Here is a 19478-nt window from a genome sequence, read left to right on the forward strand (position 1 = left end):
GTCCTGTGATTTTCAGTGGAAGCATGGCATGACGGTCATTTTAATCATTGCTGTTCTTCCAGTTTATAATTCCAGAACATTCCGCCCATACACCTATACTCCACAAGGAGGCGCAGGGGTGTTAGTGGGAATTTTTTGGTTCAGTTTTCACACATGTAATCTGTATTTCTACTTAATTCTAGAACATTCCTGCCCTACATCTCTAAGCCACCAGAGGCGCAGGGAAGTTAGTAGGAATTTGGTTCGGGTTTCATATGCCCATGTGAACTGCTTTTCACATAAAGAATACTTTGGTTTCTCTTCATATCGAATAAATCTTTCGTTTTTTGCTAAAGATTTTCATAGAGAGAAACAAGCTTGAGTTTCATATGAATATGCGGTTCAGCAATAACATATATATATATGAGACACATAATAACTTCATTAAGTCGTGCAAGTGTCTGTCTATTGTCTATTATGGTGTCTGTCTACATAGCGAGTAAGGCTATAGTGCAGACTAAAAATAATTTTAACAAATCCTATGTTAACATTGGCAATTCGGAGTCTCGGAATGACTCCGCCAGCTCTAACAAAAGACAGTCTTTCCAAAGGGTCAATTTCCCTTTGGGTACCAGAGTGTTTATTTCACTGGTCTTATAATTTAATGCACGATTCTATGTCAAATTTCACACCGATAACTACGAGTGAGAAGGGTACATTAGTCCAGCACTCAGATAGTGCGGGGGGTTTTTAACAACCATACATAATCGTTTCCAAAAGGACGCGATCCGCCATTGGTAGATGATTTTCTGTCAAACATTATAAAAACCCAGGATACATTTGGGTCACTAGAAATGACGATCACTGTTAAAAGAAGCTGCAGAGTATATCTGTAAAGCTTCTGCTAACGCCGGTTACTTTCATTGTCGCTAGTTCAGCGCGACAAGGCCAGAGCTTGTTTGCTCCTAAATTTGATATACTTGTAACGGCGTTTTATCCCTTTATGCTATTCAGCCATTACCGCATACAGTATACTTGTAACGGCGTTTTATCCCTCTATAAGAAACAGTCACGCCTTGTAACGACAGGACGTTACAGTCAGCAAGCCAGTGGTTTGATGACCTCTTTTACAATTGTGGAAGCGCGTCTTTACATGTTACATTTGCGAGGTTTCATGACTTCAACTCATGCATGTCTCAGCTATTTACAGCTTAAAGGACAAGACTGCCTCTGTCGAACGGTTTGGCAGGTTGCCATTTAGTCTTTGCTGGTTTATAAACCAGGCAGTAGTACTCCAACAGAGTCAGAGTTACTTATTCCCCTCTGTTTGAGCAAAACCAAACAGCTCCGTTGCAATATCAATCAGCAAGTCACTTACTACAGTTGGAAAATGGATTTTCTGCGGTTAGTATTTGCTTATTGGAGCCACAAAATTGCATAATTGCATTTAATCTTCACAATGCGTATTTACCCATTCCGGTTTGTGCATCACAGGTTCTAGCGTTTGAAATCGCCACAACCATTAACCATTTCAGGTCTACCGTTTCTTATCGCCTCGGTTATTTACCAAGGTGATGTTGGTGATGATAGCTCATCTCACATAAGAACTCTGTCTCAACAGAGTTTCTCTATCTTAGATGATCTACTCATAAGAACTCTGTCTCAACAAAGTTCCTCTAACTTGCATTACTAAGTATACGGCGGTAGCAGATCAAGTTCAAAAATAATCGCATCTAATTCCGTCTAAACGATGTCAATTCCTAGGTAAGATTATATATACGGTAAATCAAAGACTTTTACCTACTACACCAGCAAGAACAAATGTACAGCTAGTAATTAGTGCAAAACACGCACACTAGCGGTACATTGGTGTATTCAACTATTAAAAATAATGATGTGTTTCCAAGCGATTTAGTCGCCGCCCTTCACTCGCGTGTCCCACAGAGGGGCGAGGGGGTATATACTCTGGACTACAGTCGCAGAGGTTCAGGAGTTGTAGTTAAATAAGTTCAGCGACAAAGGTTCTAAAATCACGACAGATTGCTGTCAATAAATGTCCTGGAACTACGTGCATTTTACAATGCAATACATGCTTCGCTTTCAGTCTAACCAGGGACAGTCAGACAAGGCAACGGCAGTTGCATACACAACAACCAAGGAGAACCAAGAAGCCGCATGGCAAGGCGGCAGGTAACTCAAATCCTCAAATGACTCAGAACACCATTATGTGAAAATGTCAAGAGATCATTCCATAAGTGGACATCTCTTAGACAGATGATCTCACCCGTCAGGATTTGGATCCTGAAAACTGGACATTAAATCCAGAAGTGTTCATATGTGAGTCCACAGAAGGGGGTTACCCTCAGGTATACATGATGGCATCTCGCCACAATTACAAAAGCTCAGTATGTGTACAAAACAACAGATCACAAGGGCAGTGGCGATGGAGTCTCTCACATTCAGGTGGTCATTCAGCATCGTGTGTCTGGCTCCACTATTTTCCGCTAATTTCTCCGTTGCCAAAACGGATCATAAGACAGTTCGTCACAGTCATACTGGTGGTATCTCAGGGGTTTCGGAGAAGTTTGCTTCTCGAATTTCCAAGGAATACTTGCACACGATCTTGGCCCGCTCATAATACGTTCAACCTGTTATATCAGGGAACGTTCTTTTACCCATGGTTACCTATGTACCTATTATCTATGTACCGCAGCTGCGGTTGACGGCCGCCCTCTTAAGAAATAGAGCATTACAGTATCGGTTATACCAACCATGTTAACTAGTAAGCCGCTTAAGGCAGCTCATTATTACAAAATTTCGTGTGCTTACATAGGTTGTAAACCTCGGAAGTTTCCAACATCATCCTTCAAGTTACCTGTATTCTGTTAAACGGGGTGGGATGGAAAACTGCGTTAATCTGCACTAAGAGTGCAGGTATCTGTGTGGTAAACTTATTTTCAAAGATGTTTGCCTCTATTTGCGTCTGTACACATCTTTCTACAAGGTGTCATCAAAGTTCAGACTCTATTTATCCCACCTACAGCGCCAGGCAACTTGAGGTTGGGTTCAGATTTTTACAGTTTTCATATTTTGGACCCTTTCAACAAATGGGAATTAAGTTTCTCACTTTGGAAAACATTTTTCTTCTAGCCTTGGCTTCGGCAAGGGTTTGTTTCATATTTGGGTGCCTTGTATTCCAAGACACCGTATTTGAGTTTTCTCATGACAAAGCAGATCTTCGGACGAATTCCGCTTTCGTATTCTTCACATCAATAATAGTGGTTTCTGTGTGGACAGCACATTCTAGAATTCTGAATGTGGTACACGCATTACGCGTTTATATAGGTCCCGAACGTCTACAGTAGGTGATATGAATACGTTGTTTGTTCTCTATGATACTGCCAACTGGGGTTAGCCAGTTTCTCAGCAGACATTATCCAGTTGGGTAATAATAATGACTACAAGTCAGGCTTACTTTAAGGCTAAGTTACAATCGCCTACGTCAGTAATAGCTCATCCCACAGGTTCTGTGGGAATGTCAGACCCAGCGGGTCGTGGAGCGTCTACGACGCGGCTACATAGCCTTTAGTGCACCACGTTTGTGCACGTTTACACGTTATGAATGGTGGCGCCATCAGCATCTGGCTTTGGGCTGCCTACTGTTACAAGTATCAAACAGCTCTCCCGCCCACGAGGGAAGCTTTGGTACGTCCCAAGAGTACTCCAGTGACCCCTAGTGGATGATAAAGAAAATAGGATTTTGGTACTTACCAGGTAAATCCTTTTCTTTGAATCCATAGGGGGCACTGGACGCCCACCCAGAGCAGTTTTACCTGGGTTGTTTTAAGCTCAAGGGAGCTTAGTGAACACGTTTTACTTGATTGTTATTAAGCTCAGAGGAGCTTATGGTAACACATTTTCACCGATTGGTTCAAATTATAAAGTTCTATCGGTTATGGTGTCAACTGTTTAGTTGACAGTAAGGTTATGGGTCAACATTGTTGTTGTCCGTTATGTTATAGGTATTCTCCATTGTCAACCTCTCTATATAGTTCCTGTTCGCTCAGTAAAAAACACTGAGAGAGTACACTGAGGTACTCGGGGATATGGAGGGGGGGGAGAGTCCTAAATTTGAATATTCAGTGCCTTTGTTCGGCTACGCCCGTCCATATCCCAAGAGTACTCCAGTGCCCCCTATGGATTCAAAGAAAAGGATTTACCTGGTAAGTACCAAAATCCTATTTTCAAAAGACAAAAAAAAAAGACAGGTTACTGTCTTTCCTTCTCATTCACACTTTGCGGATATTTTAAAAGATCCTTGGCTTAAGCCGGATTCTCGTTTTCAAGCCCTAAGAAATTGAAATTTCTATATCCTTTTACAGAGGAGGATACAAGATTTTGGAAAAAACTATGGTTATTCCTTCTGTACAGTCTGTGACGTTGAAAGATCCTACAGATAGGAGAATTGAAGCAATACTTATATCTATGTTTTCTTTATCAGTTGTTTCTCTACGCCCAATTCTATCTGGCACTTGGGTCCTCAAGGCCGCGGATGACTGGCTAGCACATGTCGTATCTGGAATGCAGTTGGACCATCCATCGGAAACGATTCAATTAGCAGAACAGATTTCGGAGGCTCTTACTTATGTGGGTGAGACCTTGTTGGATTCTGCTGCGCTACAATCCCGTATTTCTGCCTTGACCTTGACAGCAAGACGGTCTTTTTGGCTTCGGGTTTGGAATGCCGATTCTGTCTCAACGCAGACCCTGACGGCGGTACCCTTTGAAGGTGAGTTTCTCTTTGGGTCAAACTTAACGAAGATTATTCGGATACTACAGGGGACAGGAGCCCTATTCTTCCAGTTGCGCCTCAGAAACCAAAGACCACAAGGTTTCGGTCCTTTCGTAAACAGGGCAGAGGTGGTTTCCATTCCTTTCGTGCTTTCTCCAGTTACCCACGAAGTGGGGCATTCAGAGGTAGAGGAACACAGGTGACTCGTAGACCAGCCAGTAAACCTGCCGACAAACCTACGGCATGATGGTTCACGATCTCCGGAAGGATATATGTTAGATCTCGAGGAACCAGTCACCATACCGGGTGTTCGTCATTCCTCTTCCAAACGATCCCTCTGGAGGTCGAGCTCTTTTTCATGCAACAGCCACTCTTTTACAAAAGTTCAAAATGGAATCCATCCGCTTGATTATCGCCGCCATGGAACCAAGGAAATATTGGGCTTCGTTAGACATAAGACGCCTATCTGCTTGTTCCTATTTGGACGGGTCATCAATCTCTTCTGAGATTAGCAGTTGGCCTGGACATTTTCAGTTTCCGGCTCTTCCCTTTGGTCTATCCACGGCTCCTCGGGTATTCACAAAGATCATGGGCCATGTGGTGGCAGTTTTGCAGTGTCAGGGAGTCAACATTACTCTGTATTTGGATGATCTGTTGATCAAGGCCCCGTCAGAGTTTATTCTTCACCAGAACTTGCGTCTCACAATAGAGACTCTACAGTCATTCGAATGAATAATACATTGTCCAAAGTCGTCTTTGCTTCCTTCCCAGAAAAGGATGTTTCTGGGACTCTTATTAGACACCAACAACCAGAAAGTATTTCTTCCTCAGGACAAGATTCAGGACATACAGTCTAGAATTCGAACACTGCTGCATTTACCGGTGGTTTCGGTTCTCTGATGCATGCAGGTGTTAGGCAAGATGGTGGCAACCTTCGCTGCAGTTCCGTATGCCAAGTTTCATGCTCGGCCCCTTCAGGCTCAAATTCTCAACTTAAAAAACACTAGTGATGTCTGGCGCTATTGTGTATATATATATATATATATATATATATATATATATATAAATAAGTGTAATTGCGAGTGGGTGCCTATATACACAGTCAAACCCACTCCGCACAGGTATCAGGGAATTGATCCAATACTCTCATACCTCACAAGATCTATCCAGCAGCAACAAAGGTGAAATGGCCTGTGGATATGGCCAACACAATCCACCCGATTTTTAAAAAACCGGGTGTGAACTAAAACAAACAAAAAACCCCCCTTGCGCTATTCAGACTCAATTAGAGGCAACAAGGCTTGAATAATCTCAAATAAGATTATAATTACAAGATGATTTTATTATCTATAAAATTGATCAAATATGAACATATATAATTCATTAATAACTGTAATATGCGCATATACATAAAAATAAGACTAAAACATTAATAATAATACAACTACTAATGAGCATAAGAGGTGCTCATTAGTAGTTGTATTATTATTAATGTTTTAGTCTTATTTTTATGTATATGCGCATATTACAGTTATTAATGAATTATATATGTTCATATTTGATCAATTTTATAGATAATAAAATCATCTTGTAATTATAATCTTATTTGAGATTATTCAAGCCTTGTTGCCTCTAATTGAGTCTGAATAGCGCAAGGGGGGTTTTTTGTTTGTTCAAATTCTCAACTGTTGGACTCGGACAGGGCCTCATCTCAAGTTACAGCTGGTCCGATTGTCTGTACAGACTCGTTAGTCGCGTCGCTGGTGGCTTTACAGCTCCAATTTGACCAAAGTAGTTCCGTTCACAATTTGGTCTTGGGTGATGGTCGCCACAGACGTCAGCCTCAGGGGTTGGGGGGTGGTGTTTCAGACTCATCACTTTCAGGGACTCTGGACCAGTCAAGAGTCAAAGTTGCAGATCAACATCTTGGAGTTGAGGACAATCCGGTATGCACTACTTCGGATTCAAACCAGGGTACAGAATCATCCAGTGCGGATTCACTCCGACACCGCCACGGCGGTTGCTTACATTAACAAGCAGAGAGGCACTCAAAGCTGACCCGCCATGACAGAAGTCACTCAGATTCTCACATGGGCGGAACATTGGGTTCCGGCCAGATCCACGATTCACATTCCAGGAATCGAGAACTGGGAAGCGGATTTCTTAAGCCGTCACACGGTGCATCCGGGAGAGTGGGAGCTTCACCAGGAGGTGTTTCTGATTCTAGTAGCCGGTGGGGGATGCCCGATGTAGATCGGATGGCGTCTCGTCTCAACAATAAACTTCCTCTCTACGGGTCGCGTACTCAGGACCCTCAAGTAATTCTAATCGATGCACTGACGGCGTCATGGCACTTTCAACTGGGATATGTGTTTCCACCATTTCCACTTATTCCACGGTTGCTTCAACGCGTTCAGAGAGAAGGTCTGCCAATCATTCTGATGGCCCCAGATTGGCCACGCTGACAATAGTACACTCTTCTGCGCAATAAGGTCGTCGAGGAACCATTACGACTCCCTCTGCGTCCAGATCTTATGATTCAAGGACCATGTCACCACACAGGTTGGGTCGGCTGGCTTTGACGGCTTAGTTCTTGAATCCAACATTTTAAGGGGAAAAAGGTTTTTCTCGTCCTAGTGTGTAAACGATGATTCAGGGTAGAAAGCCGGTGGCTTCTGGATTTTACCACAGAGTGTGGCGTATTTACATTGCTTGGTGTGAAAAGCGTGGTTTAACACCGGATTTGTTTAGAGTTCCTCGTCTGTTATTCTTCCTTCAGGAGGGTCTCAATAAGGGTCTGAAACTTTCTTCACTAAAGGGGTCAAGTTTCTGCCTTGTCTGTTCTTTTTCAAAGGAGACTGGCTATCATTCCAGAAGTTCAGACGTTCCTTCAGGGAGTTCTTCGGATTCAGCCACCTTTTGTTCCTCCGGTTCATCCCTGGGACTTTCACTTAGTCCTTACGGCTCTTCAAAAATCTCCATTTGAACCTTTGGAATCTGTAGAATTGCGGTATCTACCGTTCAAAAGTTGTCTTTCTATTGACAATTGCCTCCGCAAGACGAGTATCTAAATTGGCAGCTCTTTCTTGCAGACCACCCTTGTTGGTGTTTCAGGATGATCGGGTGGTTCGGCAACCAAGCCCTTCTTTCCTTCCGAAGGTTGTGTCAGCGTTTCATCTAAATCAGGACATTGTCCTTCCAGAGTTTACTCCTTCTCCTTTCAGGGAGGATTCTCAGCTGATTTTTAGATGTGCTTAGGGCCTTACGGATTTCTTTATCTCGTGCGGATTCTATCCGTCGTACGGATGCTTTGTTGGTTTTAAATTGATGCGTCCAAACGAGATTGGCCGGCTTCCAAGTACACAGTGGCTCGTTGGGTAACTTCGGCCAGTAAACAGTCTTCTGATGTTTCAGTTCCTGAATCAATCCGAACTCTTTCGCCTCAAGCTGTTGGAGTTTCTTGGGCTGTTTGCGGGGGTACATCTGTTGAGCAGCTGTGTCGGGCGGCGACCTGGTCGTCTGTGCATACGTTTAAAAAGTTTTACCGGTTTCATGCTTTCGGTTTGTAGACTGCCTTTATCGGGCGTCACATTTTGCGGACGGCTATGCCGTCTCCGTCTCCCTCCTCTTATTAGCTTGTTTGGGAAATCCCACAAGTAATGGCGCAGCGTCCCCCAGATGGATGAAAGAGAAATAGGGATTTTTGTTTACTTACCGTAAAATCTCTTTCTCTAATTCCATCTGGGGGATGCTGCGATCCCTCCCATATGTTTGTCTGGTTTAACCAGTTAATTTTTTATTTAATTTTTTTTTCTGGTCTATCTCCTTTGGCTTGGCTAAACGTTAACTGAGGTACTGGCTAGGCAGGAAGGAGATGGGAGGGGTTAGAGGGGGGAGGAGTCAGGTTTTAATAGTTCTGTGCCAAACTCCACAAACACACACCTCTAACCCCACAAGTAATGGTGCAGCGTCCCCCAGATGGATGAAAGAGAAAGAGATTTTACGGTAAGTAAACAAAAATCCCTATTTATACCACCTACAGCGCCATGGGACTTGAATCTGGTTTTACATTTTTTACAGTCTTCAATTTTTGAACACTCACAACAAGTGGATGTTAAGTTTCTCACTTGGAAAACAGTTTTTCTGCAAGCCTTAGCTTCAGCAAGGCGTGTTTCAGATTTGTGTGCCTTGTCATGCAACCCACCGTATCTGGTGTTTCATGATGACAGAGCGGAACTTCGGACGAATCCCGCTTTCCTACCAAAGGTTGTGTCATCTTTTCACATCAATCAACCGATCGTAGTTACGGTATTATCAGAAGGTGCGGGAACTCCAGCTACTTTGGATGTGGTACGCGCACTACACGTTTGTGACCCGAACATCTACAGTACGTAAAACGGATACATTGTTTGTTCTGTATGATGCAGTCAAGATGGGTGGCCAGCTTCCAAGCAGACCTTGTCCAGATGGATTAAGCTGACCATACGTCAGGCTTACCTTCATGCTAGTCTACAACCGCCTGCATCCGTTTCAGCTCAGTCCACACGTTCTGTGGGAACTTCATGGGCAGCAGGTCGTGGAGCTTCTACGACGCAGCTTTGCCGTGCGGCTACATGGTCATCAGTGTACACGTTTGTGCGCTTTTACAAGTTTGATACGTTTGCGGCATCAGCATCTAGCTTTGGCCGTCTACTGTTACAGGTGCCAATCAGCTCTCCCGCCCACGGGGGAAACCTTGGTACATCCCAAGAGTACTCCAGTGACCCCTAGTGGATGAAAAAGAACACAGGATTTTGGTACTTACCAGGTAAATCCTTCTCTTTGATTCCACAGGGGGCACTGGACGCCCACCCAGAGCAGTTTTACCTGTCTTGTGGCAAGTTCAGTGGATCTTATGGTAACACATTCTCACCGACTTGTTCAGGTGATTATCTATTGTCGTGTCAGCTTTCTAGTTGTCCATTATGTTATAATGTTATATGTAATTCTCTATTGTTTATCCTCTCTATCGCTCCTGTTCGGCTCAGTAAAAACACTGCGGTACCTTGGGAGTATGGAGGAGGGTTACTAATTTAAATATTTAAATGTGCCTGTCCCTGCTAACACCCCGTCCATATTCCAAGAATACTCCAGTGCCCCCTGTGGATTCAAAGAAAAGGATTTATCTGGTAAGTACCAAAATCCTATTTTCTGGCACCTCAGGAGTCAGTTCCATGGCTGCTGGCCGGCCAGACGGCAGAACAATCGGATTGCTGCTGCCAGCCGCCATCTAGTGACTGCGGCGAAAAAAACAATTGACTCTGGCCCATAGAGTCCAGGGAAGCCGTGTCGTCCTGCCGCATGCTATATCTCTTGGCATAAGAGCAACATTTACCGTTCTCTTTCCTTAATCTGGGGGACACTACCGTGGAGGATTGAGGAGCCGGCACTTGCCGGGATGATTTTTTAGGGTATATAATCTTCTCACCTCCAGCCCCTTCCTCTGTTTCCATTAAGTGCTGAGAGGAGTAGGTCAGCGCTACTTACACTAACGTGCAAAAGTCTTTGGCCAAGTAAAATAATTATTAACAGAGAGAGTGTAGTGAGATAATGAAAATATGTAATCACAATAATGTTTCACCAAACATTATCAAAATTTATTCAAATTATATAGTACAACATAAATGTCACATGGAGTTTGGCTTTCATCGATGTCTCCTCCTCTGACGCATTTCACTGCTTCACATAATGGGGGCAGTCGAGACACCAACTTTTCCAAAGTTTCATAACTTATGTCTTTCCAGGCCTCATTCAGACATCACTATCATGTATTAGTATTTGTTGGAGCTTTATACAAACTTTTCTGTCCAATTCATCCCGCGTTTCTCAATGGGACTAAGATCAGGTGACTGAGGCGCCAAAATGTGTAGAACTTTCTGCTTTTCCTTTCTTTTCAATAACTGATACACAGGTTAGATGTGTTCTTAGGGTTGTTAACTTGTTACATGATTAACTCCTTTCCAATTTCTCGAGTTCCACTTGGTACAGCGAGATGTACTAACATACTGTGGTATTGATTCATAGTTGGTTGTTCAAACTAAATCTCCAACCTGGATGCTGGTCGTCCTAATGTATGGCCACCATTAGTGGCATCTTGTTCTACAACTGGTATACAATATTTCTTTTTCATCCACTAGGGGTCACTGGAGTACTCTTGGGATATGGACGGCTTAGCAGAAACAAAGGCACTGAATATTTAAATTTAGAACTCTCCACCCCTCCATATCCCCGAGTACCTCAGTGTAGTATCTCAGTGTTTTTTTCTGTGCTCACAGCACTAACAAGGCTTGTGTGGAGTTCCCACACTTGGTGGAAGATTTTATTAATTTTTCATTTTTACTTTTACTTTTTACTTTTTTCACTTAGCACATCCCTTCCCAGTTTCTGGAAAAACATGGGTCCGGGATAGTGCCGCTGCACGGACAGCGCATGGCGTGTCGGTCCTCACAAAGAGCACCCTCACAGCCACAGGCAGCCCACTGTCTCCTGCAACAACTGGACGGGGCTTACAGATAGAAGCCCCGTCGCAGCCATGACCGGAAGAGGAGCTTAGAAGCCCGTCGCAGGCCTCCCTACAAGGTATGCTGGGGACACGGGGCGGTCAGCGCAGACTGCCGCCCCGCTGTGTGGGGTCACTGTTGTAATGCCGCCGCCGCTCATACAGCCGCCCGCCCCAGCCGCTCCGCTCCGTCTGGCCGCCCCAGCACCGTCCGCCCGCCCAGACGCTCCGTCATGGTGCCAGCGCTGAGAGGGGGAGAACCGCCGCAGCTCGGCTAGCGACGCCGGAAGCCGCTACGCGCCGCTCCGGCCAGCCGACCTCCGCTGCTCGGCAAGAAGTGTCCCTCGCCTCCCTGCAACTTCCCGGCGCTCCCCGCTGAGACACAGCGCTACAGGGAGTACAGGGGGAAGGGGGGGGGGGGGAATCTGGCTGATTACAGCGGCAAGGGAATGTAAAGGGCTGCCATACATATATAAACAGCAGGCAGAGTTAATGTATGATAGGCTAGTGAGCCTATATTAATACTGGATCCATGTATTGTGGTCTGCCTGTGATTATCACTGTATAATAGGCTATTGAGCCTATATTAACACTACAGCATGTATTGTAACCTGCCTGTCATTAGCACTGTATAATAGGCTATTCAGCCTATATTAACACTGTAGCAATTGTAACTGTGATTATCAGTGTAAGCATGGCATGGGGGCCATTTTAACTATGCTTCCTGTTTCTTCCAGTTTGTAATTCCAGAACATTCCTGCCCTACATCACTACTCCACCGGAGGCGCAGGGGTGTTAGTGGGAAGTTTGGTTCAGGTTTCACATAGGCTGGCCATGTGAACTGCATTTCGGCCATAAATAGATATATATTACACACCTTAAGTAATAATTTTACTGAGTCGTGCAAGTGTCTGTCCTTTGGCTATTGTGTTGTCTGTCGGCATAAGGAGTAAGGCTCCAGCACAGACTAAAAATACTTTTAAACAAAAGTCTGGACATAAATCTACCACATGTTCAGTATGTTTTGTAGGTTTCCACTCCGGAAGCCGGTTCATTCCCAGATCCTATGTTAAGCATTGGCAATTCAAATTGACTCCGCTCGACAGGAGCGGTAAGATCGGAGTCTCGGAAGTTACTCCGCCAGCTTGAACGGAGGAGTCTCAGTCCAATTTCACTTTGGATACCAGGGTGTTAATTTAACTGGTCTTATAATTTAAACATTTCTTCTATGTTGCAGTCCTGACAATTCTATGTCAAACCTCACAGCGCTAAATACGAGTGAGGAGGGCACATTAGACAGTCAGATAGTGCGGGTTTTTACAACCATACATTGCTAATGGCCAGTGAGTCAGTCTCTGAAATTTACAGAGAATAAGGAGGCTCTAACATCTCAATTTACAGAGAATAAGGAGCCTCTAACATGTAATCCGTTGTATTTACTAAACGACAGATCTTCAATGGTTTTCTTATTTAGGATATCTTACTAAGATTTAAGGCTATTTACCCGTTTCCACACAGTGACATCTAAATTGGAGAATTCGCCATTGGTGAATTCGTCTGTGTCAAACCTTATAAAGACCCAAGATACATTTGGGTCACTAGGGCGCTCTGTGTATGGAAACAATGACGATCACGTTATACTTATCGTTAATGAGAAGCTGCTGAGTATCTCTGTACAGCGTCTGCTGCCTCCTGTTACCTTGCTTCTCGTTTTTCATCGTCGCTAGTTTCAGCACTACAAGGCCAGAAGTTGTTTGGTCCTAAATTTGACAAAATGGCCTCCTCCGGTATCAAGCCAGAAATACTCTGGTCCGGCGTTTAAAGCCTTTAGACTTCAGTCTTTTCAAGGCTGTGGTACAAAAACAGTCACGCCTTGTAACGCCAGGGCGCTAAAGTCACAACAAGCCAGTGGCTTGACGGGCTCTCAGCCCATCTCGAATTTCCAATTGTGGGAGTGCGCCTTTACACGTTACATTTGCCGGGTTTCCAGCCATCCACTCATGGATGTATCCGCTATTTAGGATTAAAAGACAGGACTGCCTCTGTCGGACGAAATAAGGCGTTTTGGCAGGTTGCCATTCAGTCTCTGCTGGTTTCAGCAGTTTTTATTTCCAGGCCTGGTACACCAACAAAGTCAGGGTTATTATTCCCGTCTATTTGTGGTACCGAAGCCGGAGGGCTCCATCGCAGTCTCAGTCAGCAAGTCACTTACTACAGATTGAAGATGGATTTTCTGCGGTTAGTATTTGCATATTTGGAGCCACAAGATTGCATGATTGTGCTTGATCTCCAGGATGCGTACTTACACATTCCGGTTTGGTCACCTCATCACAGGTTCTTGCGTTTTGCAATACGCCACAACCATTAACCGTTTCAGGTTCTACCGTTTGGCCTCTTCTCAGCGCCTCGGGTATTCACCAAAGTGATGTTGGTGATGATAGCTCATCTCAGATCCCTGGCAGTGACAATCGTTCCATACTTAGACGATCTGCTCATAAGAGCTCCGTCTCAACAGATGCTCCTCCGACTTGCGCTGCTAACGTACACCACGGTTGCAGTGTCAAGTTCAAAAACAATCGCATCTAATTCCGTCTCAACGACTTCAATTCCTAGGTATGATTCCAGATACGGTAAATCAAAGAATTTACCTACTACACCAGAAAGAACAGATTATACGCCATCTGGTACAATTAGTGCTCAATCCACGCACACTATCGGTACATTGGTGTATTCGCCTATTAGGAACAATGATGGGCTTTCGAAGCGCTTCAGTTCGGAGGTTTTCACTCGCGTATCCCACAGGGGGGCGAGGGTGTCTCTACTCTGGGCGAGAGTCTCAGAGGTTGGGGAGTTGTAGTTAAAATGGTCAGCGACAGGGTTTCTAAACGGATCACGACAGATTGCTGTCTATAAAGGTCCTGGAACTCCGTGCAAGTTACTATGCACTACATGCTTCGCTCTCAGACTGTCCAAGGCCAGTCACACAACGCGACGGCAGTCGCATACACAACAACCAGGGAGGAACGAGAAGCCGCATGGCAATGCGGGAAGTAGCTCGAATCCTCAATTGCCCAGAATACCACAAGGTGATATTGTAGACTGGGTTCATTCCGGGAGTGGACATCTGTTAGACAGATGATCTCAGCCGTCGGGATTTTCATCCAGGAGACTGGGCATTAAATCCAGAGGTGTTTCACAGGTTGGTCCACAGGTGGGGTTACCCTCAGGTGGACATGATGGGATCTCGCCACAATTACAAACGCCCAGTATGTGTCCAGAACGACAGTTCCCAAGGGCAGTGGCGGTGGATGCTCTCACAATCGCGTGGCCGTACAACCTCGTGTATCTGTTTCCACCGTTTTCCGCTGTTTTCTCCGTTGCTAAAACGGATCATAAGAGAGTCCGTCACAGTCATACTAGTGATATCTCATGGGTCTCGGAGAGTTTGGTTCTCGAATCTCCGAGGACTACTCGCAGACGATCCTTGGCCGCTCATACTACGTCCAACCCGTTACAACAGGGGTTGTTCTTTTACCCCTTTTTAGCGCGGCTGCGGTTGACGAGGTGGTTGTTGAGACCGCCCTCTTCAGAAGAAAGAGAGGGCATTACAGTATCGGTTATACCAACCATGTTACGAGCTAGGAAGCGGTTACGGCAGCTCATTATTACAGAATTTGGCGTGCCTATATAGGTTGGTGTGAAGCTCGGAAGTTTCCGACATCATTTTTCAAGTACCCGTATTCTGTTATTTTTACAGACGGGGTTGGATGGAGGACTGCGTTTATCTACACTGAAGGTGCAGGTATCTGTGTTGTCAATTTATTTTCAAAGACGATTGGCTCCATTGCCGTCGGTACACATTTTTCTGCAGGGTGTCCTCAGAGTACAGCCTCCATTTATCCCACCTACAGCGCCATGGGACTTGAATTTGGGTTCAGATTTCTTACAGTCTTCATATTTTGAACCCTTACAGCAAGTGGATATTAAGTTTCTGACTTGGAAAACGTTTTTTCTTCTAGCCTTAGCTTCGGCAAGGCGTTTTTCAAATTTGGGTGCCTTGTCTTGCAAGCCACCGTATTTGGTGTTTCCTGATGACAGAGCGTAACTTCGGACGATTTCCGATTTCTTACCAAAGCTAGTGTCATCTTTTCACATCAATAAACCAATAGTGGTTCCTGTGTTGACAGTACATTCTAGAATTCTGAATGTGGTACGCGCATTACGCGTTTATATGTCCCGAACGTCTACAGTTCGTAATACGGATACGTTGTTTGTTCTCTATGATGTTGCCAAGTGGGGTTGGCCAGCTTCTCAGCAGACCTTATCCAGATGGATAGAACTGACTATACGTCAGGCTTACCTTAAGGCTAAGTTACAGTCGTCTACATCAGTAATAGCTCATCCCACAGGTTCTGTGGGAACGTCATGGCCAGCTGGTCGTGGAGCTTCTACGACACAGCTTGACCGTGCGGCTAAATGGTCTTCAGTGCACACATTTGTGCGCTTTTACAAGTTTGATACGTTTGCGGCATCAGCATCTAGCTTTGGCCGCCTAGTGTTACAGGTGTCAAACAGCTCTCCCGCCCACGGGGGAAGCTTTGGTATGTCCCAAGAGTACTCCAGTGACCCCTAGTGGATGAAAAAGAAAATAGGATTTTGGTACTTACCAGGTAAATCCTTTTCTTTGAATCCATAGGGGGCACTGGACGCCCACCCAGAGCAGTTTTACCTGGGTTGTATTAAGCTCAGGGGATCTTATGGTAACACATTTTCACCGACTGGTTCAATTATAAGGTTCTATCGGTTATGGTGTCAACTGTTTCGTTGTCCGTAACGTTATGTGTCAACTTTGTTGTTGTCCATTATGTTATAGGAATTCTCCATTGTCAACCTCTCTATAGTTCCTGTTTGGCTCAGTAAAAAACACTGAGATACTACACTGAGGTACTCTGGGATATGGAGGGGTGGAGAGTTATAAATTTAAATATTCAGTGCCTTTGTTTCTGCTAAGCCGTCCATATCCCAAGAGTACTCCAGTGCCCCCTATGGATTCAAAGAAAAGGATTTACCTGGTAAGTACCAAAATCCTATTTTCAGTTGGTTTCCATGTTTCCTCCTTCTAAGGAGATATAAGGGACGGTAGCCCAGTCATTTTGGTGCCACCAGATTGTCCAGGGGGAGTTTGGAGGTCAGGGGTACCAACCATGGCAGTTGGTCCATTAAGTGGACTTCCATTTCAGCGGGATTTTTCATGAGCCAATTGTTGTCGAGTCATGTTTGTGTTTCATTTATGTTGCGGTTCTTGAAGCTAGGATCCTAGAGGAATTGGAGGTTTCCAGGTACTGTAGCTCAGACTAGGAGAAAACCAGAAATGTAATCATAGAAGCATTATACTGCATGATGTAATGAGAGAGGGGTTGTTTCATACTGCTCCCTCTCTACACTGCTCATAGTCCCCTTATAGCATGGGTCTGCAAACTCGGTCCTCGTTACCTCATTTTGCAGGTCTCCTCACAGAATCACAAGTGAAATAATTAACTCCAACTGCGGACCTTTTACAATGTGTCAGTGAGTAATTAATACACCTGTGCACCTGCTGGGTCACTTGCAAAACATGAACTGTGGGGTAATGAGGACCGAGTTTGCAGACCTATGCTATAAGGGGACTATGAGCAGCGTAGAGAGGGAGCAGTATGGAATAATCCCTTTCTCATTACATCATGCAGTATAATGCTTCTATGATTACATTTCTGGTTTTCCCCTAGTCTGAGCTACAGTACCTGGAAACCTCCAATTCCTCTAGGATCCCATCTTCAAGAACCGCACCATAAATGAAACACAAACATGACTCGACAACATATATACACACACACATGTGTGTGTGTGTGTATATATATATATATATATATATATATATATATACACTCTCTATCTATCTATCTATATATATATATATATATATATATATATATATATATATATATATTCTATATGACATAGTGGATATAAGCGCCCAAGAGTGTAGGTATACAGATGAATATACACAGGAATATGATAATGGTATAGACCCAATACACCTATCTGGTTAATGGAACTTCAGTCAGGTGACCGTCAAATGGAACATAAAGTATGCAAAAGAAAAAAGCAGCAGACATAGTGTGTACCATTTACAAATATTGTATAAATGTCACTGCGAATTAGGGAACAAGCTATTCACAAAAAACACTTAGCAGCCTCAATATTGAAAAGTAAAAACACAGTTTAATAAAAGCAATGACATACAATGGCTGAAAAACACACGTACAGGATTAAAAAAGAAAGCTTATCTGTCTATTAATGGAGGTATCAGTAGGCAGTCCAACGCGTTTCATCCGTCAGTGTCTGGACTTCATCAAGGGGATATATATAATTATACACAACAGAATAGTAAGAAGCATCCCCCAAGTGAAGCAAAGATACAGCAAGATTTTTTTGGTATTTACCGTGCCGTCTTTGCAAGAAAGTGCAATGGAATATGCTAGCGCTACATAAACGTTAATAAATAAATGAATATATACTGTGGATATTACAGCTAAGAATTCTACAACCTCACGTTGTCACTGCGCCTTTCACACAGCAGTGGAGATCTGAAACAAATTGTAATACCAGAAGCTATCTTATACATTTAATTTGTTTTTTCCTGTGGGGGCCAATGTGTTTTTATTCTTTTTCTTGTGCAATGTTTTTTATATGCGCTTGCGTCTGAGTTGCCCCGCGCACGCCTCTGAAACACTGGGAATAACTTGTGACGTGTGTTCTGCTCTGCGCTGGCTGAAACGCTGGGGATAACGTGGGGTGTGTTCTGCTCTGCGCTGGCTGAAACACTGGAAATAACGTGTTGCGTGTGTTCTGCTCTGCGCTGGCTGAAACACTGGGAATAACTTGTGGCGTGTGTTCTGCTCTGCGCTGGCTGAAACACTGGGAATAACTTGTGGCGTGTGTTCTGCTCTGCGCTGGCTGAAACACTGGGAATAACTTGTGGCGTGTGTTCTGCTCTGCGCTGGCTGAAACACTGGGAATAACTTGTGGCGTATGTTCTGCTCTGCGCTGGCTGAAACACTGGGAATAACTTGTGGCGTGTGTTCTGCTCTGCTCTGGCTGAAACACTGGGAATTACTTGTGGCGTGTTTTCTGCTCTGCGCTGGCTGAAACACTGGGAATAACTTGTGGCATGTTTTCTGCTCTGCGCTGGCTGAAACACTGGGAATAACTTGTGGCGTGTTTTCTGCTCTGCGCTGGCTGAAACACTGGGAATAATTTGTGGCGTGTGTTCTGCTCTGCGCTGGCTGAAACACTGTGAATAACTGGTGGGCTGTTCTGCTCTGCGCTGGCTGAAACACTTGGAATAACTTGTGGGGTGTGTTCTGCGCTGGCTGAAACACTGGGAATAACTGGTGGGCTGTTCTGCTCTGCGCTGGCTGAAACACTTGGAATAACTTGTGGGGTGTGTTCTGCGCTGGCTGAAACACTAGGAATAACTGGTGGGCTGTTCTGCTCTGCGCTGGCTGAAACACTTGGAATAACTTGTGGGGTGTGTTCTGCGCTGGCTGAAACACTGGGAATAACTGGTGGGCTGTTCTGCTCTGCGCTGGCTGAAACACTAGGAATAACATGTGGTGTGTGTTCTGCTCTGCGCTGGCTGAAACACTGGGAATAACTGGTGGGCTGTTCTGCTCTGCTCTGGCTGAAACACTGGGAATAACTTGTGGCGTGTTTTCTGCTCTGCGCTGGCTGAAACACTGGGAATAACTTGTGGCGTGTTTTCTGCTCTGCGCTGGCTGAAACACTGGGAATAACTTGTGGCGTGTGTTCTGCTCTGCGCTGGCTGAAACACTGTGAATAACTGGTGGGCTGTTCTGCTCTGCGCTGGCTGAAACACTTGGAATAACTTGTGGGGTGTGTTCTGCGCTGGCTGAAACACTGGGAATAACTGGTGGGCTGTTCTGCTCTGCGCTGGCTGAAACACTTGGAATAACTTGTGGGGTGTGTTCTGCGCTGGCTGAAACACTGGGAATAACTGGTGGGCTGTTCTGCTCTGCGCTGGCTGAAACACTTGGAATAACTTGTGGGGTGTGTTCTGCGCTGGCTGAAACACTTTGAATAACTGGTGGGCTGTTCTGCTCTGCGCTG

General features: G+C 44.7%; 1 pseudogene; it reads left to right on the top strand.

Annotated features, from left to right (window-relative positions):
- Positions 1–285: 285 nt before the first annotated feature.
- LOC134971089 (U5 spliceosomal RNA) lies at positions 286–407 on the top strand (annotated as a pseudogene).
- The last annotated feature ends 19071 nt before the right edge of the window (positions 408–19478 follow it).

The sequence above is a fragment of the Pseudophryne corroboree genome, chromosome 11, assembly GCF_028390025.1.
Source record: "Pseudophryne corroboree isolate aPseCor3 chromosome 11, aPseCor3.hap2, whole genome shotgun sequence".
NCBI classification, from domain to species: domain Eukaryota; kingdom Metazoa; phylum Chordata; class Amphibia; order Anura; family Myobatrachidae; genus Pseudophryne; species Pseudophryne corroboree.